Source organism: Trichechus manatus, unplaced genomic scaffold, assembly GCF_000243295.1.
Source record: "Trichechus manatus latirostris isolate Lorelei unplaced genomic scaffold, TriManLat1.0 scaffold00015, whole genome shotgun sequence".
In the NCBI taxonomy this organism is placed as follows: Eukaryota; Metazoa; Chordata; class Mammalia; order Sirenia; family Trichechidae; genus Trichechus; species Trichechus manatus.
In genome coordinates this window covers 18,083,483-18,098,042 of record NW_004443951.1, presented here as the reverse complement: position 1 = coordinate 18,098,042, position 14,560 = coordinate 18,083,483, and the positions used below count along the sequence as shown (strand labels likewise).

The following is a 14,560-nucleotide window of genomic DNA, read 5'->3' as shown; positions in this document are numbered from 1 at the left end:
GTGATAAGAGCACAGATTCTACAGCCAGACTTACCCGCTGTATGACTTAAGCAAGTTATTTAACCTCTCTGTGCCTCAGTTTCCCTACCCTACAAAATGAGGATATTAATAGAACTTACCACAATGGGTTGTTATAGGAAGAATATGAGTTGATATATGTATAGTGCTTAGAATGATGCCTGATGTGTTATATATTTGTTAAATATTATTATTTAAATACCCTACATGCTTAGGAAAAGTATCAAAACAACTGAGACATTCCAATATTTTATTATCTAAATTCATCTCATTCCTAAAGTAGCTCATAAATCATTTTTCAGACCATGATTCTGAAATATTTTTATCATATATCTTAAACTAAAAGAGAAACCTCTTATCATTGTTGAAAAATGTATGGCATGTGTATAACCACTTCCTCGTCCCACAGCCATGCCAGATATATCTAAGCAATCATGGCTGCCTTTCTCATGGAGCCAGAATGTGGATGGACTCAGAATCCTTCTCAACATACCAGTCAATCAGATTCATCAAGCAAGATGAAACCTATTTGCTAAGCCAATCTTACATTGCCTAGACCAAAACAAGGCTGTACCAGCCACATTATGCTAACCCTAAGATGGTCTGTCTATACTGCTTAGTTTTACTACTTGGTCTCGTGTTCAAGGCCCTCCTTCATTTCTTAACAAATCTTAATTGAATAGAATCCTTACTTTGTGCAAGAAAGACAAGGTGTCTGATCTTAGGGATCTTACAAATATATGAGTGAACAATGATCACAAAATGAAGAACATAACTGCTATGATAAAAATATAAAAAGGAAATTACTATATTTTTATCAGGAAGCACTTAGGCAAGAATGACTTTCTCTGCAGAGAGGTGGAGACCTTACTCCTCTGAGAAGGAGATAGCATTTTGATTAAATTTTCCATCTTTAAGATTTGGACAAGGAAAGAAAGAGGAAGAAAGTATTCAGGACGGGGAACTGGAAAAGCAAAGACATAGAGAAACAAAGGTATATGGATGACTGAAGATCAGTGGGAAGTAGTCCAGTAAAGTTAGAGCAAAACAAAAAAATCCATTGCCATCAAGTCAATTCCAACTCATAGCAACCCTATAGGACAGAGTAGAACTGCCCCGTTGAGTTTCCAGGGAGTGGCGGTGGATTTGAAATGCCAACCTTTTGGTTAGCAGCCGAGCTGTCAACCACTGCGCCACCAGGACTCCAGGGTTAGAGCAGCAGTTCTCAAATGCTAACCTACAATTAGGCCATAAAGCAAGCCTTAACAGAATCCAGAGCATCGAAATATTACAAAGCATCTTTTCTGACCATAGAGCCATAAAAGTAGAAATCAGTAACAGAAAAAGCAAGGGAAAAAAATCAAACATGGAAACTGAACAATACTTTGCTCAAAAACTAGTGGGTTATAGAAGAAATTAAGGACAGAATAAAGAAATTCGTAGAATCAAGCAAGAATGAAAACACATTCTACCAGAACCTTTGGGACACAGCAAAAGCATTGCTCAGAGGTCAGTTTATAGCAATAAATGCACACATCCAAAAAGAAGAAAGGGCCAAAATCAAAATATTAACCCTACAACTGGAACAAGTAGAAAGTGAGCAGCAAAAGAAGCCCTTGGGCACCAGAAGAAAGGAAATAATAAGAATTAGAGCAGAATTAAATGAAATAGAGAACAGAAAAACAATTGAAAGAGTTAACAAGACCAAAAGCTGGTTCTTTGAAAAGATCAACAAAATTGATAAACCACTGGCCAAACTGACAAAAGAAAAACAGGAGAGGAAGCAAATAACCCATATAAGAAATGAGATGGATGATATCACGACAGACCCAGCTGAAATTAAAAGAATCATAACGATACTATGAAAAATTGTACTGTAACAAATTTGAAAACCTAGAGGAAATGGACAAATTTCTAGAAACTCACTACCTACATAAACTAACACAAACAGAGGTAGAACAACTAAATAAACCTATAATAAAAGAAGAGATTGAAAAGGTAATTCAAAAACTCCCAACCAAAAAAAGTCGTGGCCTGGACAGTTTCACTGGAGAATTCTACCAAACATTCAGAGACGAGTTAATACCACTACTACTAACGGTATTTCAGAGCATAGAATAGGATGGAATACTCCCAAACTCATTCTATGAAGCCAGCATAACCCTAATACCAAAACCAGGTAAAGACACCACAAAAAAAGAAAATTACAAATTTTTGATGCAAAAATCCTCAACAAAATTCTAGCCAATAGAATTCAGCAACATATCAAATGCTAACCTACAGACTAGGCCTGGGGTGGTTGCATCCTAATCGTGTGAGAAACTTATTTTAAAAATACAGATATAAACATCCACTTTTTTTGTATCTACTTCTGGCTAAAAGAGTAACAAGCATGGGATTTACCACCTCACCTAAAGCAAACAAAGCACTGGACAAAATATATAAAACAGTGGTTTTCACGATACCGGGTATTAAACAAAAAAGGACAATGAACCTGAGAGGCAGGAAATTGATGAGCTGTGCAATTTCCCAGCCTTAAGCGAGATTACAGTGCATGAAGAGGCAACTCAGTAAACCTCAAGTTGATGAGATGGAGCTGAGGGTCCAGATAGACCTAAGCTGCTAGAGTTTGTGGAACATAATACCAGACAAGAGAAGGCTACACAGAGAACACCAGAGAGGAGCATGTAAGAAAACTACCCCAAACAAAGAACCACCAAAAAGGAATAGAGGGAAGAGTACCTGTCGCTTACACAGGGCCAGAAACAGTTACTTAACAGAGAGTTTAAGTAACTTTCCAAACTGTAAAACTTCATAATTCGTGGGGTACTGCGTAGAGTACACATTAGGTCCTGCACCAGTAATGGGGATCCTTACCACTAAACATGGCTGTAAACAGAGTTTCACCTAGCAAGTCCTTCCAGAAAGGATCACAGTGTTTTCAAGAAGCTTAACTGAGCCCCACAACAAATCTAAAGAATGTTTATAGGTATACAGAAATATCCACCATCCAACAAGGTAAAATGCATCCAATCAAAAATTATCAGACTTGCAAAGAAGCAGGAAAATATGACCAAAATGGGGAGAAAAATCAATCAAATATAAAACTGACCTAGAACTGACAAAGGTGTTAGATTTAGCAGACAAGGGTTTTAAACAATTATTACAACTGTATTCTATACATTTAAATAGCTAAGTGGAGACATGTAACATATAAAACAGACTCTAATTGAACTTCTAAAGTTGAAAATTACAATATCTAAAATGAAAAAAAAATGGTTGAGTTTAATGGCAGATTAGACATTGCAGAAGAAAAAAATAACAAATTTGAAAACAGCAATAGAAATTATCCAAAGGAAACACACACAAAGAAAAAGAATATTTTAAAAAATGAATGCAGCATCAATGAGCTGTGGGAAATTTTCAAGCTGCCTAATAAATGCATAATTGAGAAGTCAGTTACAGAAAAAATTTTGAAGAAATTATGGACCTTTTTTTCCCCAAATTTGATGAAAACTATAAACCCACAGATCCAAGAATCTCAACAGAAACCAAGAATCTCACAGGAAACATGAACAAAACTACATGAAGGCACAACAAAAATTGCTCAAAACCAGTGAGAATCTTAAAAGCAGCTAGGGTAAAAAGACATGTCTCATAATAAGGAACGTGATAGGCATTTCCTTGTTGGAAATAATACAGGTTTGAAAACAGTGGAGCAACAGCTTTAAAGTACTAAAAGAAAAACACTATCAACCTAGAATTCTATACCTAGTAAAGATATCTTTCAAAAACAAAGATGAAATAAAGACTTTTTCAGACATACAAAGGCTGAAAGAGTTAATTACCAGCAGATTTGCATATAAGAAATGTTAAAGGAAGTCCTCTGGGCAGAGGGAGAAAGAGCCCGGGTGGAATTGTGGATTTATAGAAAGAATGAAGAGCACTGGAAATGGTAAGAACATGGACAAATAAACAAATTTTTTTCTTATTATTTAAATCTCTTTAGAAGATAATTGACCGTTTAAACAAAAATAATAACACTGTAGTGTCGGGTTTATAATATATGTAAAAGTAAAATGTATGACAACACCAGTACAAAAGGGAGAAATGGAAGTATACCATTGTAAAATTAGTATACTGTATGTAAAGTGATCTTTGCTTTTTAACAAGCAAAGATGTCACCGTAAAGACTAAGGTGCACCTGACCCAAGCCATGGTGTTTTCAGTCCCCTCATGTGCATGCGAAAGCTGGATGATGAGTAAGGAAGACCGAAAAAGAACTGACACCTTTGAATTATGGTGTTGACGAAGAATATTGAATATACCATTTACTGCTAAAAGAACAAACAAATCTGTCTTGGAATAAGTACAACCAGAACACTCCTTAGAAGCAAGGATGGAGAGATTACATCTCACACACTTTGGACATGTATTAGGAGGGATCAGTCCCTGGAGAAAGATATCATGCCTGGTAAAGTAGAGGATCAGCAAGAAAGAGGAAGACCCTCAATGAGATGGATTGACACAGTGGCTCCAACAGTGGGCTCAAGAATAGCAACGATTGTGAGGATGACACAGGACCAGGCATGTTTCGTTCTCTTGTACATAGGATCACTATGAATTGAAACCAACTTGACAGCACCTAACAACAATGTGTAAAGTGATATAATATCACCTGGAAGTAGAGTATAGTAAGTTGAAGATGTATACTATAAACCCTAGAGAAAATACTATAATAACAAAACAAAGAGTTATAGCTAATAAGTCAATAAAGGACATAAAATAGAATCATAAAAAAATACACAATTCAAAAGAAAACAGAAAAGTAGAGGAAAAGGAAGACAGAACAGACTGGACAAATAGAAAACATATAGCAAGATGATGGACTCAAACCTAACCGTATCAATAATCACATTAAATGGTCTAAACACCCAACTTAAAAGGCAGAGATTGTCAGACTGGATAAAAAACCAAGACCCAACTACATGCTGCCTGTAAAAAACATACTTGAAATATATAGGCTAAAAATAAAAGGATGAAAAAGATATATAATGCTAACACTAATCAAAAGAAAGATGGGGTGTCTATATTAATATTAGACAAAGTAGATTTCATAGCAAAGGATATTATCAGTAATAAAGAAGGGTATTTTATATTGATAAAGGAGTCAATTCATCAGAAAGACATAAAAACCCTAAATGTTTATGTACCTGTCTTAGTTTTCTAGTGCTGCTATAACAGAAATACAAGTGATAACACACAGAAATTTATTTTCTCATGATTCAGGAACCTAAAAGTCCAAATTCAAGGTGTCAGCTCTAAGAGAAGGCATTCTCTCTGTCAGCTCTAAAGGAAGATCCTTGTCTCTTCAGCTTCTATTCTTTGGTTCCTTGGTGATCTTCATGTGGTGTGGCATCTATCTTCCCCCACCTCTGCTTGCCTTGATCTGCTCCTTTTATATCTCAAAAGAGATTGACTCAGGACACACCCTATACTAATACTATCTCATTAACATAACAAAGAAAACCCATCCCCAAATGGGATTACAACCACAGGTATACAGGTTAGGATTTACAATACATATCTTTGGCAGACACAATTCAATCCATAACAGCACCTAATAACAGAACTTCAAAATACATGAAGCAGAAACTGATAGAACCACAAGGTGAAATAAACAAATCCTGAATTTTAGTTGGAGATTACAAAATCCCTTTCTCAATAATTTATAGAAAAAGTAAAAAATCAGTAAGGATACCGAAGACAAACAACATAATCAACCAAGTATAACCCAACTGACATTTATACCACGCTCCACCACCAACAGCAGAACACACATTCTTTTTAAATGCACACAGAACACTTACCAACGTAGACCATATTCTGGACCATAAAACATATCTTAATACATTTAAAAGAATTCAAGTCATGCAAAGTATGTTCTCTAAACACAGTGAAGTTAGATATCAACAACAGAACATCTCTGGAAAATCCACAAACATTTGGAAACTAAATAACATACATCTAAATAACCCATGTGTCAAAGAAAAAATAAAAAGGGTAATTAGCAAGTATTTTGAACGGAATAAAAATGGAAACAACATATTACAATTTGAGGGATAATGTAAAAGCAGTATTTTGGGGGAAATTTATAGCATTAAATGACTATATTAGAAAAAATAAAAGTCCGCAAATCAGTGACCTCACCTTCCACCTTAAGGAACCAGAACAGGAAATGAAACACAAAGTAGAAGAAAAAACCTGTTTCTGTCTAGTTGATTCTGACTCATAGCGACCCCATAGAACAGAGTAGAACCGCCCCATAGGTTTTCCAAGGAGCGGCTGGTGGATTTGAACTGCCAACCTTTTGGTTAGCAGCTGATCTCCTAACCACTGTGCCACTAGGGCTCCAAAATAGAAGAAAGGAAATAATAAAAATCAGAGTAGAAACTAATGAAATAGAAAAAAATCAATGAAACCAAAACCTATTCTTCGAGAAGATCAGTAAAATTAATAAACCACTAATCAAATGGATCAGAGAAAAAAAGGAATGAGAAAAGTGATATCATTAAATATTCTACAGATATTAAAAGGATAATAGGGGAATATTATGAACAATAGCCAAGAAAAATGAAAATATTTGCTTACATAAAGATATTTTGTAAGCAAATAGATATTTTGTACACAAATGTTCCTAGCCACTTCACCCGTAATAGCTCCAAACTGGAAACAACGCAAATTTCCATCCTCAGGTAAATGGATAAAAAAATTGTAGTATATCCTCACGATGAAATACTACTCAGCTATAAAAAGTAATGAAATATTGACACAGCCAACAACATGAATAAATCTCACAATAATTATGCTGAGTGAAAGAAGCCAGACAAAAAAGAGTAAATACTTTTATGATACTGTTTGTATAAAATTCTAGAAAAAACAAATTCATCTATGATGACAGCATATCAGTGGTTGCCTTGCGGGGGGGTAGGGGACAGAGGCAGAGATGGGATTAAAGGATTACAAAGAGGCCCAAGGAAACTTTTGGGGGTGATGGATATGTTCATTATCTAGATTGTAGTGATAGTTCAAAAAAAAGGTCGTACTTTGGCTCTCATGGACTTGTTCTAATTTTCTTCAGTTTCAACTTGAACTTGCATATGAGCAGTTGATGGTCTGTTCTGCAGTCAGGCCCTGGCCTTGTTCTGACTGATGATATTGAGATTTTCCATCGTCTCCTTTCCACAGATGTAGTTGATTTGATTCCTGTGTATTCCATCTGATGAGGTCCAGGTGTATAGTCACCGTTTATGTTGGTGAAAAAAGGTATTTGCAAATGAAGAAGTCGTTGGTCTTGCAAAATTCTATCATGAGATCTCCAGCATCATTTCCATCACCAAGGCCATATTTCCAACTACTGACCCTTCGTTTCCCAGTTTCTCATTCCAATCACCAGTAGTTATCAATGCATCCTGATTGCATGTTCGATCAATTTCAGACAGAAGAAGTTGGTAAGAATCTTCAATTTCTTCATCTTTGGCGTTAGTGGTTAGTGCATAAATTTGAATAATAGTCGTATGGATATTATCTTATCACTGACAGTGTTGTACTTCAGGATAGATCATGAAATGTTCTTTCTGACAATGAATGCAATGCCATTCCTCTTCAAGTTGTCATTCCCGGCATAGTAGACCATATGGTTGTCTGATTCAAAATGGCCAGTACCAGTCCATTTCAGCTCACTAATGCTTAGGGTATTGATGTTTATGCATTCTATTTCATTTTTGACGATTTCCAATTTTCCTAGACTCATACTTCATACATTCCACATTCCGATTATTAATGGATGTTTGCAGCTGTTTCTTCTCATTTTGAGTCATGCCACATCAACAAATGAAGGTCCTGAACACTTGACTCCATCCACATCATTAAGGTCCACTCTACTTCGAGGAGGCAGCTCTTCCCCAGTTGTCTTTTGAGTGCCTTCCAACCTGGGGGGCTCATCTTCCGACACTATATCAGACAATGTTCCACTGCTATTCATAAGGTTTTCACTGGCTAATTCTTTTCAGAAGTAGACTGCCAGGTCCTTCTTCCTAGCCTATCTTAGTCTGGAAGCTCAGCTGAAACCTGTCCGCCATGGGTGACCCTGCTGGTATCTGAGTACCAGTGTCATAGTTTCCAGCATCACAGCAACACGCAAGCCTTCACAGTACGTCAAACTGATAGACACATGGGGGTATATCCCACCTGAATTTAGAGACCATCTCAAGAATAGTTGACGCGTTGAACACTAATGACCGAAGACCAGATGAGTTGTGGAATGACATCAAGGACATCATACGTGAAGAAAGCAAGAGGTCATTAAAAATACAGGAAAGAAAGAAAAGACCAAAATGGATGTAGCTAAAGCAAAAGGAAGAAATGATGAAGTCAAAGAACTGAACAGAAGATTTCAAAGGACGGCTCAGGAAGACAAAGTAAAGTATCATAATGACATGTGCAAAGAGCTGGAGTTAGAAAACCAAAAGGTAGAACACGCTCGGCATTCCTCAAGCTGAAAGAACCAAAGAAAAAATTCAAGCCTCAAGTTGCAATAGTGAAGGATTCTATGGGGAAAATATTAAGTGATGCAATAAGCATCAAAAGAAGATGGAAGGAATACACAGTCATTGTACCAAAAAGAATTGGTTGACATTCAACCATTTCAGGAGGTAGCACATGATCAGGAACCAATGGTACTGAAGGAAGAAGTCCAAGCTGCATTGAAGGCACTGGCGAAAAACAAGGCTCCAGAAACTGACGGAATATCAATTGAGATGTTTCAACAAACAGATGCAGCACTGGAAGTGCTCACTCGTCTATGCCAAGAAATTTGGAAGACAACTAACTGGTCTGCCGACTGGAAGAGATCCATATTTATGCCTATTCCCAGGAAAGGTGATCCAACTGAATGTGGAAATTAGTGAACAATATCATTAATATCACACGCAAGTAAAATTTTGCTAAAGATCATTTAAAGGCGGCTGCAGTAGTATGCCAACAGGGAACTGCCAGAAATTAAGGCCGGACTCAGAAGAGGATGTGGAACCAGGGATATCATTGCTGATGTCAGATGGACCCTAGCTGAAAGCAGAGAATACCAGAAAGATGTTTACATGTGTTTTATTGACTATGCAAAGGCATTCAATTGTGTGGATCATAACAAATTATAGATAACATTGCAAAGAATGGGAATTCCAGAACACTTAATTGTGTTGATGAGGAACCTGTACACAGATCAAGAGGCAGTTGTTTGGACATAACAAGGGTATACTGTGTGGTTTAAAGTCAGAAAAGGTGTGCATCAGGATTGCATCATTTCACCATACTTATTCAATCTGTGTGATGAGCAAATAATCCAGAAAGCTGGACTATATATAGACGAAAGGGGCATCAGGGTTGGAGGAAGACTCATTAACAACCTGAGATATTAACAACCTTGCTTGCTGAAAGTTAAGAGGACTTGAATCACTTACTGGTGAAGATCAAAGACCACAGCCTTCAGTATGGATTACACCTCAGCATAAAACAAAAATCCTCACAACTGGACGAAAAAGCCACATCATGATAAATGGAGAAAAGATTGATGTCAAGGATTTCAGTTTACTTGGATCCACAATCAACACCCTTGGAAGCAGCAGTCAGGAAATCAAGACACATTGCATGGGGAAATCTGCTGCAAAAGACCTCTTTAAAGGGTTGAAAAGCAAAAATGTCACTTTGAAGACTAAGGTGCGCCTGACCCAAGCCATGGTATTTTCAATCACATCATATGCATGGGAAAGCTGGGCAATGAATAAGGAAGACCAAAGAAGAATTGATGCCTTTGAATTGCATTGTTGGCAAAGAATATGGAATATACCATGGACTGCCAAAAGAAGGAACAAATCTGTCTTGGAAGAAGTACAACCAGAATGCTCCTTAGAAGCAAGGATGGCGAGACTACGACTTACATACTTTGGACGTGTTGTGAGGAGGGATCAGTCCCTGGAGAAGGACATCATGCTTGGTAAAGTAGAGGGTCAGCGAAAAAGAGGAAGACCCTCAACGAGATGGACTGACACAGTGGCTGCAACAATGAGCTCAAGCATAACAATGATTGTGAGCATGGTGCAGGACTGGGCAGTGTTTTGTTCTGTGGTGCATAGGGTCGCTATGAGTCAGAACCAACTTGACAGCACCTAACAACAACAACAACAGTGATAGTTTCACAATTATACACACATACCAAAACTTAGCAAGTTGTACACTTTAAATGCATGCACTTTATTGTATGTCAGTTATACCTCACTATACAAATAGAATGGAGCCCTGGTGATGCAGTGGTGAACCACTCAGCTGCTAACTGCAAGGTGGACAGTTCAAACTCACCAGCCACTCCACAGAAGAAGTATGTAGCTGTCTGCTTCTGTAAATATTACAACCTTGGAAACCCTATGGGACAGTTCTACTCTGTCCTTATAGGATCGCTATGAGTCAGAATCGACTCTATGGCAATGGGTTTGGTTTTGGGGTTTAAACACACAGAAAAGCAAAAAAAAAAAAAAAAAAAAATTCAGATCCCAGGGCTGTATCTCCAGAGATTTGATTCAGTAGATCTGGGGGTGATATGGATAGCTTTATTTTTAACAAGTTCTCCAGGTGATTCTGGGGACACTGGAATCCTAAACTTTAATATCACCTGTGGATTTTGTTGAACGCAGTTTCTGATTAGTAGGGTATGAGGCCCGACATTCTGCATTTTAACAAGCTCCCAGGTGATACCAAAGCTGCTGATCCATGGACCACACTCTGTGAGGAGCAAGTAGGGAGATTAGAATTGTATTACTTATGCTGGAACCAAAAAAAAGAAAAGAAAAAAAAAACAAGAAAGGCATTGGGGCCAGATGGAGGAGGGCAATGAAGAGCATTCTTGGATGTTTCAACTTTCTCTTGGCCATTGTAAATTTTTTAGGAAGGGTATAATATCATCTAATCTGTGTTTGAGGAGGGTGACCCAGGCAACAGTGTGAAGGACACACTGGAATGACAAAGAAATATCTGCTAGGAGACTATTGCAGAAGTAGGCAGAGGATGTGAACAGGTTATTCATGTTCTCCCTTCTCTGCTCTCTGAAACCAGGGCAGGGCTGAACCCACAGGTTCAAATCAAGCTGTGGGGCAAAAAGCGGTGTAGATGCGGGAGCCAGGTATATCCTGAGCTTTGCAAAAGGCTCCCATAGATAAGAGAAATGGGTGTGTGCAGGAACAGAAGGAGAAGGTGGGAAGACAGAATCCAAAAAAGTAGGAGGGAAGTGGAATGTGGGACTATTGCTGATTCTATCTCTTTGACATGGTTCCTGACTGCTTCTTTCTCTCCATCCCCAGAGTCACTGCTGCCCTGCCAGATGGCAACCCTCTACTCTCAGAGGCTGGCAAACTTTTCTGATAAGTAAAAAAAAATTGAGCACCCCTTGTAATGCATGTATGTTTACTTATGTATAAACTATATATAGATACATACTGCTATACTAATATATTTTATACACAAAAATAGAATTTAAAAAGGATGAGACATTGATTAAACAATATTTTTACATTATATTTTATTTCATTAATGGTATAAAAATCTATGAGTAAGTAGTGTCATTAAATAAGCTTCATTATTTTTAAAAATCTGGTTGAATATGGTAATACTGAAATACAAAAGTGTAATTCTAAGTTTAATTAATTTCTAGAAATGTGCTGTAAATGGGTGGTCACTGGCAAAAAATAAAGATGTGTGAAAAAAGCAAGACCCAACTACATGCTGTCTATAAGAAACATACTTTAAATATATAGGCTAAAAATAAAAGGATATAAAAGACACACAGATCAAATGGAAGAATTGCATCATTAGCTGTGATTCCTCCAATTAGGCAACATTTTTTGTAATTTGGCTATTAATTTCCATCTCCCCTAATGTCAACCGTTTTTTTCTTTCAAACTAATCGGATAGGGTTACAATAAATAAAATTAAAATCCACTAAAATTCGGAACCACCACTCATCTGCCAGTATGTCATACTGTGGTGGCTTGTTGCTATGATGCTGGAAGGTATGATATTTCAAATACCAGCAGGGTCACACATGGTGGACAGGTTTCAGCAGAGCTTCTAGACTAAGACAGACTAGGAAGAAGGACCTAGCAGTATACTTCTGAAAGAACTGGCCAGTGAAAACCTTATGAACAGCAGCAGAACATTTTCTGATATAGTGCTAGAAGATGAGACCCTCAGGTTGGAAGGTACTTAAAGTATGGATAGGGTAATATCCGTATGCCTACAAGGAAGACCAGCTAAAATGACTATTATTCAAATTTACACATCAACCACTAAGGCCAAAGATGAAGAAAAGAAGATTTTTACCAACTTCTGCAGTCTGAAATTGATCAAACATGCAATCAAGATGCATTGATAATTACTGGTAATTGGAATGTGAAAGTTGGAAACAAAGAAGAACAGTAGTTGGAAAATACGGCCTTGGTGATAGAAATGATGCCAGAGATCACATGATAGAATTTTGCAAGACCAATGACTTCTTCATCACAAGTATCTTTTTTCAACCACATAAATGTTAACTATACACATGGACCTCGCCAGATAGAATACACAGGAATCAAATTGACTACATCTGTGGAAAGAGACAATGGAGAAGCTCGATATCATCAGTGAGAACAAGGCCAGGAGTCAACTGAGGAACAGACCATCAACTGCTTATAGCAAGTTCAAGTTGAAGCTGAAGAAAATTAGAACAGGTTCACAAGAGCCAAAATATAACCTTGAGTATATCCCACCTGAATTTAGAGACCATCTTAAGAACATGTTTCACACATCGAACACTAATGACAGAAGACCAGATGAGGTCTGGAAGGACATCAAGATCATCATACATGAAGAAAGTAAAAGGTCATTTAAAAGAAAGAAAAGACCAAAACAGATGTCAGATTAGACTCTGAAACTTGCTCTTGAACATAGAGTAGCTAAAGCAAACGGAAGAATTACAAAGTAAAAGAGCCGAACTGAAGATTTCTAACGGTGGCTTGAGAAGACAAAGTGAAGTATAATGAAATGCACAAAGACCTAGAGCTAGAAAACCAAAAGGGAAGAACATACTCAGCATTTCTCAAGCTGAAAGAACAAAGAAAGAATTCAAGCCTCGAGCTGCAATATTGAGGGATTCTACAGGAAAAATATTGAATGATGCAGGAAGCATCAAAAGAAGATGGATGAAATACAGAGTCACTGTACCAAAAAGAATTGGCCCACATTCAGCCATTTCAGGAGGTAGCATATGATCAAGAACCAATTATACAAGGTTTAAGTCCAAGCTGCACTGAAGGCATTGGCGAAAAACAAGGCTCCAGGAATTGATGGAATACCAATTGAGATGTTTCAACAAGCAGCTGCAACCCTGGAGGTGCTCAATGTCTATGCCAAGAAATTTGGAAGACAGCCATCTGGCCAACCGACTGGAAGAGATCCATATTTGTACTCATTCCAGAGAAGGGTGACCCAACAGGATGCAGAAATTATTGAACAATAGCATTAATATCACACATCAGTAAAATTTTGCTGAAGATCCCTCAAAAGTGGCTGCAGCAGTCTATTGACAGGGAACTGTTGGAAATTCAAGCTGGATTCAGAAGAGGATGTGGAATGAGAGATATCATTGCTGAAGTTAGATGGATCATGGCTGAAAACAGAGAATACCAGAAAGATGTTTACCTGTGTTTTATTGAGTATGCAAAGGCATTCAACTCTGTGGATCATAACAAATTACGGATAACATTGTGAAGAACAGGAATTCCAGAACACTTAATTGTGCTCATGAGGAAACTATACATAGGCCAAGAGGCAGTCGTTCAAACAGAACAAGGAATACTACACGGTTTAAAATCAAGAAAGGTATGTGTCAGGGTTGTATCCTTTCACCGTACTTATTCAGTCTTTATGCTGAGCAAATAATCACAGAAGCTGGACTATATGAAGAAGAGCACATCATCAGGATTGGAGGAAGACTCATTAACAACCTGCAATATGCAGATGACACAACCTTGTTTGCCGAAAGTGAAGGGGACTTTAAGCACTTACTGATGAAGATCAAAGACTGCAGCCTTCAGTATGGATTGCACTTTAAACATAAGACAAAAATCCTCACAACTGAACCAGTAAGCAACATTATGATAAATGGAGAAAAGATTGACGTTGTCAAGGATTTCATTTTACTTGGATCCACAATCAATGCCCATGGAAGAAGCAGTCGAGAAATCAAACAACCTATTCCGTTGGGCAAATCTGCTGCAAAAGACCTCTATGAAGTGTTAAAAAGCAAAGATGTCTCCTTGAGGACTAAGGTGTGCCTGACCCAAGCCATGGTATTTTCAGTCGCCTCAAATGCATGGGAAAGCTGGACAATGAATAAGGAAGACTGAAGAAGAATTGATACCTTTGAATTATGGTGTTGGTGAAGAATATTGAATAT

General features: G+C 37.5%; 1 protein-coding gene and 1 long non-coding RNA gene across 2 annotated transcripts in view; one reads left to right on the top strand and one right to left on the bottom strand.

The window, feature by feature from the left end:
• Window positions 1-7,309, top strand: part of LOC111819669 (uncharacterized) — a 31,731-nt gene extending 24,422 nt beyond the window's left edge. Inside the window, exon 6 of the long non-coding RNA XR_002823251.1 lies at window positions 7,267-7,309. This is a non-coding gene — a long non-coding RNA (uncharacterized LOC111819669). The remainder of the gene's footprint in view (window positions 1-7,266) is intronic.
• Window positions 1-14,560, bottom strand: part of RHBDL2 (rhomboid like 2) — a 50,006-nt gene that overhangs the window by 15,486 nt on the left and 19,960 nt on the right. The gene's annotated exons all lie outside the window — the stretch shown is intronic.